The sequence below is a fragment of the Homalodisca vitripennis genome, unplaced genomic scaffold (assembly GCF_021130785.1).
Source record: "Homalodisca vitripennis isolate AUS2020 unplaced genomic scaffold, UT_GWSS_2.1 ScUCBcl_6177;HRSCAF=13262, whole genome shotgun sequence".
NCBI classification, from domain to species: Eukaryota; Metazoa; Arthropoda; class Insecta; order Hemiptera; family Cicadellidae; genus Homalodisca; species Homalodisca vitripennis.
The window spans coordinates 23388-35814 of record NW_025782291.1 but is presented as its reverse complement, the minus strand read 5'-3'; the positions used below and the strand labels follow the sequence as shown (position 1 = coordinate 35814).

The 12427-nt window shown below is 35.1% G+C and overlaps 1 pseudogene; it reads left to right on the top strand.

The window, feature by feature from the left end:
* The first annotated feature begins 465 nt into the window (after positions 1 to 465).
* On the top strand, positions 466 to 11136 carry LOC124373699 (annotated as a pseudogene).
* The last annotated feature ends 1291 nt before the right edge of the window (positions 11137 to 12427 follow it).

The following is a 12427-nucleotide window of genomic DNA, read 5'->3' as shown; positions in this document are numbered from 1 at the left end:
ACAGCCATCTTTGGGAAACATTTATACTAGTACTTGTAAATCTACGTTTTACTTATAACAGACTCACTGTAGGCCTTTTGTTTTTTTCCCACACTTTATTTAATTTTTCACACAAATTTCAATACAAACAATCGAAAACTTCGCTGAGTTCATATGTCTAACCTTAGCAACCACTGAAATATAACGTAAATAATGAAATCCAGCTGGAAATGCTATTATACTTCAGTAGCATGAATACCAACACAATAAAAAAACCTTGACAATCGGACTTTCAAAAACCTGCAAAACTTAGAAACTCTTGTTATTTTATTGAACCACGTATTGTGAAAAAGAACAACTTTTTATATTAATTTTTATAATTAAACTAAATTTTTGAATTACTGTCACTCGAAAATATAACTTTAGATTTATCTCGGGACTGAACTATGTTGCCGTTCACACATTGAAAATCTTGATGTTCTGTAGATACCGAGGGGAAAGGTCTGGGACTTGCGACGTCCGTGAAGGAACCACAACTGCTGAGGTGGATCGGAGCCAAACGCTTACCGCACGTCTCACTACCCTTACGCTGAGTGAGGAGATCATGGATCTGGGCAGAGTCCAAGGGTTCATGATCATCGATGAGAGTCCCAGTGTCAATTCATTACTGAGTGAGTACTGCTTCAGTGGCGTAAACTGGATGGGGGGTTAAACCCCCCAAATTTATTATACTAACTGGTGTGGTGTACCCTTCAATCAGATCCATCCCCCCTTTAAAATCAAGAGCCTGATTACGCCACTGGTATTGGTAGAGAACTAGGAGTTCTGCTGACTCTAGCTTTTAAAAGTTAAAAAAGTCAGTCTCTTAGTCGCGCTTACACTATATTACATCACTTACTGTAAAATTAATATTCCCTTATCTCCAACTGTTTTCTGTGGATCTGATTTCAAGGTCTCCAAATAATACTTTAAATGCTTACAGTTCCTCACGGACTGATAAAAACCAATTTTTCTCTTCCTTCCACTTGTCTCCAGAAAAAGTGCTGTGTTATAGAACTACTGTGATAAAAATTTTGTTTACATCAGCTTAATTGAATGGCAACTTAATTGTATCATCTTAACCCCTTCCAAGTGTCCATCATATTTTGTAAAATGCACACCCATTTTGTGACATTTTGCTGACTGTCCTTGTAAAGTGCTATAATAAATCTAAATAGTAACTTAATTATTATAAAGTGTTGTATACCACTTCTTTTTGCATAGAACTTTGCTGCTTTTAGACTGTGTAACTATGAAGTTAGAAATAAATAATTTCTTAGTTTAGAAATTAAAAAAAATGGAAACAAAAAATAAAACTAAAAAAACAACATTTCAAATAAAAGTATTGCACATGTATTTGAAATATATAAATATATTCAAAATTCAGAATAGTCAAATTGTAGGAAATTTTGTCCTGAAGACAGAAATGTATAGTGTTGAACTGTTTATGTTAGTTATTTAAAAAAATACATTTTTTATGAATAAGTGCGCATTTTGAAATTTTTTTCCTACTAACCGTAGTCACGTAGTTTAAATAAAACATTGATATAACAATGTTTCTTATTTTTTATACTAGACTAAGTCATAATAGCCAATACACATTTAGCAATACACAATTTATGATGATAAAGTTTAGTGAGGATAAAAGTTCTAGTGAGATGTCCGAGTTATCAAAAATATTGATGATGGAACGCTCGGAGGGTTAAAAAAGGCTACTGTTATTTATAATTTTAACGTTGAATCAAGCCATCAGCAAACACCAGTTTTGTTTTTCTCAAAACAGGAACTTCACGCAGATTCTGTTGGAGAAACACAAGATCTCGATAGCAGAGATGATCAACAGAGATATAAGAACCGCGCCTGCGTGATCATGTGGTCAGTGGCCAACGAACCCAGGACTGCTGATAGAGGCGCTGGACCTTACTTCGGGCGTTGAGTCACAAACCACAGTGTGTTATTTGTTGTAAAATTTTATGTTAATAGACCCACTTATTGAGCTCCAGGAATATTACAATATCTAGGAAGAGACCATATCTTGACGGTTTCCACCAAAACCTTTGGCAGTTCTTGTTAACTAAAACTGTACTGATTAAGGCCCCATTTTGTTCCTTAAAAAGTTCTCTTGACCCGTTTCTTTGTTCTCAACAAAGAAAGGGGGGTCAAGGAATTTTCAAGGAACAAAAAAATGGGGCCTTACTCTTTGTCTGCTACGGTACAATATCAGTTGTCTGGATCCCCAAAATTTTTTCCTGGCTACGTTCTTGAATATACATTTTAAAAATTTAGGTCAACTATCACTGAAAACAGTTTGGTTAGCCTTGTGTGCTTCTCCCCTCATAAACTCAAACCAATTTTAAAAGAAGTTTCCTCAAAAGAATAGTTTAAATGTGTAATCCAAAGTTCTATACAAATATAAATGGCTGATGACAATATATAGTTTTACTTCTTGTCTAATGTTGACATTTCAGTGTACTCTGGAAACTTCTTGGGGGGAATTTAGGATAATCTTTGGTTTTCTGGCAGTACAATTTTTAACTGGTAAGAAACACTAGTAATGCTTAATTTTCTGGACTTTCCCTATCTTTGTTTATCTAGAAGACATTTTTACACATTATGCCATGTTGTTTGAAGACTCAATGGTTACCAACCAAAGTAACGATGAAGCTTACACAAATGCTTGTTATTCATGTATTTGTGCGGCCATTCTTGTCATATTTAGACAATCTTTCACCCCATGGTTAAAAACTCAAAATCAGTAAAAAATGCTAGAAAAGATTATTTTAAAGTGATATTAGTCTTTTTAGTTAGTAGAAATATACATCATCTTGTATTTGGATGTATAAAAGCACTTCTATAATTGCAGTGATACTACTTAATGTCAGCTGTACTGTAATAAAACTCTATATTGTAAGAGTAATGCGTTTTAATTTTAGGGCAAACACTCATAAAAGAATTTGAATGGCATTTTTTTTTGGCATGCTTTAATTTAGAAATATTTTCTACTAACCATTTTTGACCTAGACATTTTTATTTTCCTAATTGCTCAAGTTGTATTCTGTTTGTTTACAAATTGATTTATCCCTGCGATGAGTTTTCATCATCGTTACCCATAAGATCAGTGTGAAAATGTGTTTGCTTACGCTCAGGCCAAACCCCAGTGACTGACATGCACCATCGTCAAACTCAGTGTGCGCTCATAGAAATTAAACTTCATGCAAATTCAGTTCTCAGATATCGTTTGGACTGACAAACAGGAAATTTAATTTTTGCAGCCCCTTGATGTTGAATGGCTTCGCTGATTTGTTATGTTCATGGTGCAATATCTTTCACCATGATTGTGCATTTGAAACACACTGCTTCTTTAGGTGTAATATGGACTCTAAAGTATGTTACGAGGGTGGTCTGAAAAGTTTTCCGGCCTCAACGTGAAGGATGGCAGCACTCGTAAATAAGCTATTTCGTTGTTCATCTGTTGACAGTTACTCATTTAAGTTTCAGCCATTTTGGACATGCAGTTTTAATGTAACAGTCTTTGAGTGAGTTTTGAAAGGCAATACACCTTCACAACTCAAAGTTGATTTGGATTCTGTGTACGGGGACTCTGCTCCATCGTTTACCACAGTGAAATTTTGGGCTGCTGAATTTAAACGTGGCCGTAATAGCTCGGGAAACGATTGAAAATTCAGTTCTCAGATATTCATTTTGGACTGGACAAACAGAAATTTAATTTTTTTAGCCCCTTGAGTGAAATGGCTTTGCTGATGCTCAGCCAATTAGTTATGTCCATGATGCAATATCTTTCACCATGATTGTGCATTTGAACACACTGCTTCTTTAGTGTAACATGGACTCTAAAGTAAGTACGAGGGTGGTCTGAAAAGTTTCCGGCCTCAACGTGAAGATGGCAACACTCGTAAATAAAATGCTACTGAATTTCGTTGTTCATCTGTTGACAGTTACTCACCAAAGTTTCAGGCCATTTTGGACGTGCAGTTTTAATGTAACAGTCGTTTGAGTGAGTTGATGTGAAAATGGAGAAAGGAAAATAGAATATCTAGCTGTCATTAAATAATTTGTTTTTGAAAGACAATACGCCTTTACAAATCAAAAGTAGAGTTCGAATTCCTTGTACGGGGGACTCTGCACCAATCATTTACCACAGTGAAATTTTGGGCTACTGAAATTTTAAATGTGGCCTTAATAGCTCGGGAAAACGGATGAACGTTCAAGACGTCCAGAAACTGCAACAACTACCGACAAAAAACATTACCAAAGTTTACAAAATGGTGCTGCTAGGACAACCGCTGAATTAAAATGAGAGAGATAGCAGATGGATTATAACATGTCAAAAGTATGTGGTTTGTCACATGTTAAATCAACATTTAGGCATGAGAAAGCTGGCCGCATTTGCTTACATTAAAAAAACCTGTTTGTTAGAACATTTTTCAACGGTCTTTTGTCGTAGTTTAGGTAAAATAAATCCGAGTTTTGGTGCTGATTAATTACTGTACATGAAACTTGGATAACACCATTATAGGCCCGAAACAAAAATACAGTCCAAACAGTGGACTGAAAAGGGAGAGAACAGCTCCAAAAAAGCAAAAACAGTTTTTTTGACTGGGAAAGTGATGGTGACTGTTTTTTGTGATAGCTAAGAGTTATTTTAATCAATTATCTTCACAAAGGTTAAAAACCATTACAGGAGCATAATATGCATCATTACTTGACAAGCTGAAAAACTGCCACATTTGCAGAAAAAAAACCTGTTTCACCAAGACAACGCACCATCTCACACCTCAGCGGTTGCCATGGTGAAATATCCACGAATTATGGTTTTGAACTGCTTAACCATCTGCCTTACTCACCAGATCTAGCCCCAAGTGACTCTTTTTACCCTCATCTAAAAATTGCGTTCGGAGGACAAAGACTTGTCAAATAAAGAGGCAATCATCTTCGTGAACAATTGTTTTGCTCGAGAGATTACAATTAAAGAGATAGAAGCATCGAGACTTTGTTGGTAAATAAAAATTGTCTTGTATCTTGCCAGGTCAGAAACTTTTCAGAACACCCTTGTAAGTTCCTAGAAGCCCCTTCCCTACCTCTGTATTTTTCCCCATTGTCAATTTACCTGTGCATTATATTGTATAATATGTTTTGTGTGTGACAGTTTTTACTTGCAAATCGTGGAAGTGGTTTGTGTGTATATATCGTGAGATGCATAACTGCATTACCGTTTGTACTAACGCCAGGTTTGTGGATGGGCTTGCTTGTTGTGTAGGTCAGTTGTGGGATATGCACGCTCTCTAGACTCAACTCGTCCCATAACTGCTGTGCTTAACCGTTGGTACACCGTAGACCAAGCAGTGAGTACTAACATCTACCTCATATTCATCCATAATCCATAGTCCGATGTGAAAACGTCCATGCATTTTGTAAAAACCACGGCTGGTTTGTGCAGTTTTGCAAAAATACACAAGGTTGCTGACTTTTACACTTTTGTAAATAGACGTGATTGGTTTGTGCACTTTTGAAGCCAGAAACGCGATGGTTTGGACTAATCAAAAACTAACGAGGAATTCGGACAGAGACCGATCATTGTTGAAATTTTAGATCAGTGGTGGAATTTACAAGAGGCCTGGAGAAACTTCGACCCATTACAGCCGTTATAGCAACTCCGTATAAACCTAGACCAAGCTGTGAGTATTGGAGTTGTAAATAGGAGATGAGGTAAGGTAATTTTTAAGTTCTCCCAGTCAGTACCAGCTTGTAATAAACTGCCTACGAGGTGTATTTACACTTTCAGGTACTATTATTTTCCAACCACAAACTTGAGATACGAATGCAGCTAGGTAGCTATCTACTGTAAGGTGAATATACAATGATGGTTGAATAAGGTGAATATGGTTGATCTTATGCTAAGATCAACTGGTTCTTTTTTAACTACTTTCAGTACCAGGCGTGTTTACAGTGAGTGTAAATATTACTAGAGTGTAATTTCACATGGGGCTGAGAGTTAATGGTAGCTAAAATCAAATAGTTCTTGCTTTATCATAGCCAAGATCAACTGGTATTTGATGGAGTGGCTATAATCAACTGGTTATTGCTTGATGGGGTAGCTAAGATAAACAGGTTTTTATTTTATTGTAGCTAAGATCAACTGGTACATACTGAATGGTAGCAAAGATCAACTAGTTCTTGCTTGATCATAGCTAAGGTCAACAGGTTCTTCTTTGATGGTAGCTAAGATAAAACAAGTACTTACTGAATTGCAGCTAAAACCAACATGTTCTTGATCAATGGTAGCTAAGATCAATAGGTACTTATTTTTTGGTATCTAACATCAACACGTTCTTACTGAATTGTATCTAAGATCAACCAGTTCTTGCTTGATCATAGCTAAGATAAACTAGTTCTTGCTTGAACTATGAATATTGCTTGAAGATCAGTAGGTTCTTATTTGTTGGTAGCTAACATCAACTGGTACTTACTGAATTTTATCTAAGATAAACTAGTTCTTGCTTGAACTATGAATATTGCTTGAAGATCAATAGGTTTCTTATTTGTTGGTAGCCAACATCAACTGGTACTTGCTGAATTTTAGCTAAGATCAACTAGTACTTGCTTGATCATAGCTAAGATCAACTGGTTCTTAATGAATTGTAGCTAAGATAAACTAGATCTTGCATTATCATCGCCAAGATCAACTGGTTCTTATTTGATAGCAGCTAAGAACAATTGAATACTGCTTGATGGTGCTAATAACAACTGGTATTTACTTGACTGTACCTTAGATTAATGGTAGCTAAGATTTATGGTTCTGATTTTGATGTTAGATAAGACCAGCTGATTCTTAGTTTATTGTAAGCATAAATTATTAGCTCAGGGATAAGCACGCAAGTTGTACAGTTTTAGATGGACCCTTAACACATCACTGGTGTCAGCAACATTGGTAATATGTTGATTCAATTTCTGTTGCTGTTGTTCTGACCTTCCTAATAGCACAATTTAAAGAACTACATAAACGGTACCAGAAACAATAATGCAAAGGAACTGTCCCATAAAAGGCAATATGTGCAGAAAGTAGGGAAAAGGTAATTTATTAATAAACTTACAGAACTTATAAAGTAATCAAGCACTACATAGAAAAATGTACCTTATGATTTTGTGTTCTTTTGAACTAATTGCCTATCAACACCTTGGAAATTATTTTAAAAACGTATGGAGGAAAATGTTTATCTCGGAAAAATGTTTTTGAATGGTACAAAAATTGTATGGGAGGAGGAGAAAGCCTTGAAGACAAGTCACATCCAGGGTAGGTAGGCCATCAACTTGGGAAACTAGGCAAACATCAACATGATTGATGTTATTGCTGTGGGAAGGACACTGGTTGACGATAAGAATTATTGTGGGCATGATGCATATTTTATATGGATCAGTTGAAGGCATAATCTATGTATTCTACATCAAGGTAATGCCCCTGCTTATCGAGTGAAGGTAACACAAGACACCAAAGGATCTAGGAATGTACACATAACGCAGCTATGGTAGGAAGGGTTGATTCAATTGAATTTTGAGTTTAGCTCCAGTTCACCTTCCTTTTATTTGCAGTGTCTGGTATCTGACACTGTCTCAGACTTGACTCCTGGAATCTGGAGTCATGTTTATCTGAAGAGATCCAAAGAAAGTTGACGACAAATAAAGAGAGATCGTGTCCATCACATCGTAGTGAATTCAATGGTGTACCTTATGAGATAATGAGAATACCACTTCACTTATTATAGGTGTCTCTGATGTCGAAACAATGTAAATGTTTTACCTTGGAGCTTTTTTTGTCATCGACTTTCTTTGGATCTCTTCAGACGAATTTGACTCCAGATTCCAGGAGTCAAGTCTGATACAGTGTCAGATACCAGACGCTGCAATCAAAGGAAGGTGAACTGGAGCTGAACTCAAAATTCAACAAGAATTTATGTTGTGCTCCATCTGGCATTCACCAGATCTGCACCCTGTGACTTCTATCTCTTCCCAAATATGAAAAAGGGGTCTCAGAGATGTCATTTTCAATCAGGCAATGAGTTGAACCATGTTCTTTCAGGTGTGCTAAATAGAATCTCAGAGAAGATCATCAGTGAATGTTTTGAAAAGAGAGTAGAAACATTGGAATTATTCTGAATGACACAAGAAGGAGAGTATTTTGAAAGTTTATAACAGAATTTGAAAAATGAAATGTACATGGATTTTTAGTTATTGCCTTAGTCCCGTTACTTTTTATTATGCCCTTATAAATATGAAAATAGGTTTTTTTTATTCTAAAGTTCAAGTAATTTCATATTATTTAATAACATCTAAGAATTAGATTTTTAAAACAACCAATAAAAATTAATTAAAAACACTAATGATTAGTACAATACATTTTTGGTACAATAGAGTACTACTCCTGTGGTCACTCAAAACCCAGTTGGGCTTTGGCCTCACCAACAATGTGCCTCCATGCTCTTCTATCTTGGCTTTATCCCAAAATCTTCTCCCATTCTTTCTCAGGTATGCTCTTGCCTGGTCTCTTCATCCCATTCTTGGTCTTGTTCCTTCTGGTCTTCCTGCAATCACTCTTTGAATGACAGACTCCTTTTCCCAGCTCATGGCCCAGCCCTCTTAATCTTTTCCATCTTATAAGAGCAACCACATCCAGCTCCTGCTACAAGTCTCTTAGTTCCATACTTTTCATAATTCTCCATCCTCTTTCCTCTTGGATAGGGCCATATTTAGCCCCTGGTAGGCACTTTATTCCTTGCCACCAATAAGTAAAATAATGTACAAAATATAAAAAATTGTAAAAGTTATAAAGTGGACTTTAAAGAAGGAGTCCAACATTTATTTCATTGATAGTAAAATCATGATGTGAAGAAACAAAGTTAAAACACTGTTGTCTGACTGTGACAGGGTCAATTCATGGACGTGATCTGCTTCAACCGCTACAACGGGTGGTACACGGAGGCGGGGCAGCTGGAGTCCATCCAACTGGCGGTGGAGTCGGAGGCACAGAAACTGGCGAGAGAAACACCTCAAGCCTGTCATCATGTCGGAGTATGGCTCCGATACTTACGAGGGACTCCACAACGTGAGTGGTTACGAGTCAAAAACTCGCTAAAAATAGTTTTACATCAGAAGGAATATCTTGCAGGTTTTAGCAGATTCGAGTTTAAAATTTTGGTAATGAATTCCCACTACCCAGCAGGGATCACTTCAGGCTGGTTTTATACCTTCCAGTTGAACCCACCACTGGACACAACAAAACCCGATGTGTCACTTAAATCTGGGCAACCTTATGGATGTAGCGGCACATCACTAACCGCAAATGTTGAGATTCTGGGTTCATGGGCAATTCAATAGGTCTAGTCTACTGTGGGAGATGACTGTTGGAGTTGGTGGGGTTTGTTCCCTAACCTCAGAGGTTCTTGTTAACCTCAACAAAAGTGTGTCACTCCTGCCTACTTTGACTGGAGAGACTGGTTCAGAGCTGGCCTCTCCTTTTTCCGGGGGGACATGACTTTGAGATTAGTGCCCTAATTCTTCCTCATGGATCTCGATAGGAGGCGGCCCCTACTCCCTAACCTTACCCATCCTGAATATCCTGTCACTCCGGAAGCAGCACTAAGTTTCTTACAGGACTAAGTGCAATTTTATAAGCTTCTTGTCCTAAGAGAACAAGTAAAAATGAGTTCCCACATTTAAAATGTTTAATGTATTTTACAATAATATCCATGGAATAAATCTAAAAAATAACTAAATTTTTAATATAAATACTTTTTAGTTACAAAATACAAAAGTACAAAATAAAATCTACCAAAAAGCGTCAAACGCGGTTTATTATTGTATATTAAAATAGGTTTTCATAACATGAACTATCATGGAATTTACTAACGTACAGTAACCCTGCCGAACATAAATGCTGGTATTTTTAACATTTTGAGGAGTGAAGACAAATGGTGGATGTTTTCAGTTGCCTCATTACATCTGGACGGAGGAGTACCAACAGCAGTTGCTGGCTGAACACTTCAAGGCCTTCGACAATCTGCGGAAGAAAAGGCTGGTTCATCGGTGAGATGATATGGAACTTTGCCGACTTCAAGACTGACCAATGTGAGTACAGCATTTTCTCTAGACTGTGTTCCTTTTAATCCTCTATTTAATTTGTGTTTAAAGTGAAAGCCTCCACTTGGAATATGGTGGTTTTGGGTTCTGGAGAGAACATTTTTTTAAATCTGAAAATTTCATTGTGATGGGGATTGACAGAGGTAATAGATTTCTATGGAATCTACCTAACAAGTCTTTGCTCTATACAGCAATATGGATAAAAGTATGGATTATTTTATAGCATTTAAACATTACATTTTAAAGCTGTTTTTTCAAAATTTCTTTTATTGCTTTACTTCTTAGATTTTACATGTTTTGCGTATTTTCTTAGATTTTGATTTAATTCGTCTTCAAAACCTACAATCTTCTGATATAAAAATTCAGCCAAAGTAAAATATACAAGAACGAGTATAATTAACTATTTCAACTTTTTCAGCGATAACCAGAGTCGGAGGGAATAAAAAAGGGATATTTACAAGGCAGCGGCAACCAAAAACATCTGCCTTTCTGGTGCGGAGGAGGAACTTTCAACTGGCTTCCATGCTAGATGGTGTGAAGCCTCCAGCTGATCTCTTCATATACACTGCCTCCGCAAATGGTTACAGAGATGAATTCTAGAGGCTGTGGCTCAGAGTTACAAAACAACTTAGATGTTGACTTGTTTAGAGTTTAGTCCATTCTAATATTTACAGGATGTTTATAAAAATAATTAAAAGAATGAAATTGTTCACTAGGTGTTACAATAAAGATAGTGCATATCAAAATAATTTAATGTATTGATCTATTTTTGTTTTACTTAAAAAATGTATAAGTAATTCAAAGTTTAAATTGCAGCACCTTAATTTTTCATGGTTATTTATCTTAATTAGATCTAGGTTTGTGTAAAGAATTAAGAGTGTATTCAAAGTGGTGTTTGTTTATCAATATTTTCACAGCAAAGAAGTCAACAGACATAACAAATGGCTAAAAAACTGCAAAACAACTGTGATGAATACTACAATGGATACTAGAGTATCATCAGCATTAAATTGTTAATTGAATTATACTATTTTATTGTCTGTTCAAAAGTGAAGAAAAGTAGTGGTAAATCTTTATTTTTCACCACAAATAATGTGGTACCCAATTATTTTGAAACATGTTAAACATAGGTTTAGTATTTATTATTTGTATAACCAAAATAATTTACTCATAAAAATGTTAATGAACCTTCCTTTTCTATATTCATCTTAATTACAAAATATTATGGTGTAAATACACATTTTACTATGCTATTTATATTTATTTAAAACTTATTTTAATTTTAGAATAATTTTTAAAGTAATACTTTAAATTTATATAGCAACAAATGAACTAGATCTAATATGTATTACATGTAATATGGCGTTTTTCTGTGAAAACACACTAATTATGCTACTTTGTTATAATTTTGTAATATCAGATCTCAATATTTATGTGTGTTATTAAACTTTTACTTTAAAAATATTTCTTACTTTATTCCCAAAAATTATTTTGATTTTATAATTCATTACATTTCCTGCAATAATTTGCTCCATCTTGTATAAACAGCTACACAAACAATAAAAAATTAAATAAACCTTCCAAAACGTGGGCAAGTTAGTTCATTGCCTTTAACAGGTTTTTAGATAGAAATAACTTTTCTGAATAAAAAAAAAAAGCACATTTTGTACAGTTTGCTGTTGACTTGTTCTACTGCCACTATAACACAAAATTGAACACGAAGGATATAAACAGAATTCAGGTAAAAAATAATAAAGTAAATATACACCTATTAGCAAATTACCCACATCAGTCAAACATGGCAGTCCACCATCACAGGTTCTTTGGAAAAATTGTCACACTTAAACTTGCACTGATGTCGAGACTAGAGTATTGCTTAAATCTTGAATGTTTCATATTTTCAAATGCGATAGAACAGATCTCCTAGCATCAATAACAATATAATAATAATAATAATTCTTTATTTTGTCAAAAACACAGAATATACATTTTGCATATACATCTTCATGCATAATAAAATACATACATACATTTACATAGTATAAACCAAAATAAATGTTCTTACATAAAGTACTACATGTTCATTTTAAGATGCAAAAAACAGTCTCAATAAAAGATAATATAACTAAAAAAAAAAAAAAAACTGTATTTAAGACAAGACAAAATAGGAACCTCATGGGTAAAACCAGTATTGGGATCTCCATCACTTAACTAAAACAAAAAAAAATCGGCTAGCAGCGACACGCAACTCGTATTA